Here is a 3,466-nt window from a genome sequence, read left to right on the forward strand (position 1 = left end):
CCTCTTTGCTGTCTGCCATAAGGTTAGTGTCATCTGCATATCTGAGGTTATTGATATTTTTCCCGCCAATTGTGATTCCAGCTCGTGCTTTATTCAGCCTGGCATTTCACATGATGTACTCTGTATAGAAATTAAATACTCAAGGTGACAATATACAGACTTGATGTACTCCTTTCCCAATTTGGAACCAGTTCTGTTGGAACCAGTCTGTTGTTCCACGTCCAGTTCTAACTGTTGCTTCTTTACCAGGATACAGATTGCTCAGGTGGCAGGTAAGGTTGTCTGGTATTCTCACCTCTTTAAGAAAATTTTCCACAGTTTGTTGTGATCCACACAGTCCAAAGCTTTGGAGTAATCAATAAAGCAGATGTAGATGTTTTGCTGGAACTCTCTTACTTTTTCTATGATCTAATGGATATTGGCAATTTGATCTCTGGTTCCTCTGCCTTTTCTAAATTCAGCTTGAATATCTGGAAGTGCTTGGTTTATGTACCATTGAAGACTCACTTGGAGAATTTTGAGCATTACTTGGCTAGCGTGTGAATTGAGTGGGATTGTGTAGTAGTTTGAACATTCTTTGACATTTCTTTTCTTTGGGATTGGAATGAAAACTAACCTTTTCCAGTCCTATGGCCACTGCTGAGTTTTCCAAATTTGCTGGCATTTTGAGTGCAGCACTTTCACAGCATTATCTTTTAGGATTTGGAACAGCTCAACTGGAATTCCATCACCTCCACTAGCTTTGTTTGTAGAGAAGCTTCCTAAGGCCCACTTGACTTTGCATTCCAGAATGTCTGGCTCTAGGTGAGTGATCACACCATAGTGGTTATCTGGGTCATGAAAATCTTTTTTGAATAGCTCTTCTGTGTATTCTTGCCACCTCTTCTTAATATCTTCTGCTTCTATTAGGCCCATACCATTTCTGTCCTTTATTGTACTCATCTTTGCATGAAATATTCCCTTAGTATCTCTAAATTTCTTTAAGAGATCTCTAGTCTTTCCCATTCTATTGTTTTCCTCTATTTCTTTGCATTGATCACTTAGGAAGACTTTCTTATTTCTCCTTGCTATTCTTTGGAACTCTGCATTCAGACGGATATATCTTGCCTTTTCTCCTTTGCCTTTTGCTTCTCTGCTTTTTTCAGCTATTTGTAAGGCCTTCTCAGACAACCACTTTGCCTTTTTGCATTTCTTTTTCTTGGGGATGGTTTTGTTCACTGCCTCCTATACAGTATCACGAACCTCCGTTCATAGTTCTTCAGGCACTCTGTCAATCAGATCTAATTCCTTGAATCTATTTGTCACTTTCAGTGTATATTCATAAGGGATTTGATGTAGGTCATACCTGAATGGTCTAATGGTTTTTCCTACTTTCTTCAATTTGCCTGAATTTTGCAATAAGGAGTTCATGATCTGAGTCACAGTCAGCCCCCAATATTGTTTTTGCTGATTGTATAGAGCTTCTCCATCTTCTATTGCAAAGAATATAATCAATCTGATTTTGGTATTGACCATCTGGTGATGTCCTTGTGTAAAGTCATCTCTTGTGTTGTTGGAAGAGGGTGTTTGCTATGACCAGCGTGTTCTCTTGGCAAAACTCTGTTAACCTTTGTTTTACTTTCTTTGGGATTGGAATGAAAATTGACCTTTTCCAGTCCTGTGACCACTGCTGAGCTTTCCAAATTTTCTGGCATATTGAGTGCAACACTTTAACAGCATCATCTTTGCTCTTTGTAAGTGGCAGCTTTCCTTTCCATGGGGTATCCCAAGAGGCCTCACCAGAATTGGAATCTATATCCACTACTGTGACATACACATAGTCCGTGGGAAAAGCCCCCAGGCCTCTGGAGTGTGATTCCAGGGTTTTAGCATGTTGGTATGCATGGCATTAAATAACACCCAGGAAGCATCTGTGGGTTTTGCACTTATCAAGGAGCTGGTATTCCCCTTCAGCATTTAGGAGTCATTGGCATCTGATGTTTAGGACATTTATACTCATCTATTAAATTTTTTAATAACACTGATGTAAAAAACTTGGCCTCTGTGCACCCATGCCAAATTGAATCTCAAAGACAAAGTTTTGAGTGAAGTAGAAAAGAATAGCTTTATTGCTTTGCCAGGCCAAGGGGGTCACAGTGGTCACCTGCCCTGAAAAGCTGTCCCTAACAGGCTTAAAACTCAACTTAATGAAGATCATGGCATCCAGTCCCCTCACTTCATGGCAAATAGATGGAGTAAAGAATGGAAACAGTGACAGACTTTATTTTCTTGGACTTCAAAATGATTGTGGACGGCAGCGACGACAGCAATGAAATTAAAAGATGCTTACTCCTTAGAAGAAAAGCTATGACAAACCTAGACAGCGTATTAAAAAGTAGAGATGTCACTTTGCCTACAAAGGTCCATATAGTCAAAGCTATTGTTTTTCCAGTCAAACATGGATGTGAGAGCTGGACAATAAAAAAAGCTGAGAGCCAAAGAATTGATGCCATTGAACTGTGCGGTGAGGAACACTTGAGAGTCCCTTAGACAGAAGGGCTTCCCTGGTGGCTCAGATGGTAAAGTGCCAGCAATGCAGGAGACCTGGGTTTGATCCCCTGGGTCGGGAAGATCCCCTGGAGAAGGAAATGGCAACCCACTCCAGTATTCTTGCCTGGAAAATCCCATGGATGGAGGAGCCTGGTGGACTACAGTCCATGGGGTCACAAAGAGTCGGACACAACTAAGCGACTTCACTTTCTTTCTTTCTTAGACAGAAAGGAGATCAAAGCAGTCAATCCTAAAGGAAATCAGTCTTGAATATTCATTGGAAGGACTGATGCTGAAGCTGAAGCTCCAATACTTTGGCCACTTGATGCAAACAGAAGACTCATTAGAAAAGCCCCTGATGCTGGGAAAGATTGAAGGCAGGAGGAGAAGGGGACAACAGAGGACGAGATGGTTGGATGGCATCACCAACTCAATGGACGTGAGCTTGAGCAAGCTTCAGGAGATGGTGAAGGACAAGGAAGCCTGGCGTGCTGCAGTCCATGGGGTTGCAAAGAGTCAGACAAGACTGAGTGACTGAACACAACAGGATTTGATGGATAACAGTTCAAGGGTGGGGTCCCTGATAAGATTAGGGTGTGTGCAAGGCCTGCAGACCTTTAACCTCATCTCAGGTGGTTTCCTAATGGTGGTGAGCTTCTCCGGTTCCTTTAATCTTGCCTCAGGTGTTTCTTGACTGTTTCTCCCCTGATTGTGTGTGTATGCACAGACTCAGACTCTGTGGACCCATAGACTGTAACGCTAGACTTCTCCTTTTGTGGAATTTTCCAGGCAAGAATACTGGAGCCAGTTGCAGTTTCCTACTCCAGGGGGTTTTCCCCACCCAGGAACTGAACCCGTTTATCCTGTGTCTGCTTTGGCAGGTATGCTCTTTACCACTGAGGCCACCTGGGAAACCCCTTGATTCACAACTATGAAC

The sequence above is a fragment of the Muntiacus reevesi genome, chromosome 9 (assembly GCF_963930625.1).
Source record: "Muntiacus reevesi chromosome 9, mMunRee1.1, whole genome shotgun sequence".
Classification (NCBI taxonomy): Eukaryota; Metazoa; Chordata; class Mammalia; order Artiodactyla; family Cervidae; genus Muntiacus; species Muntiacus reevesi.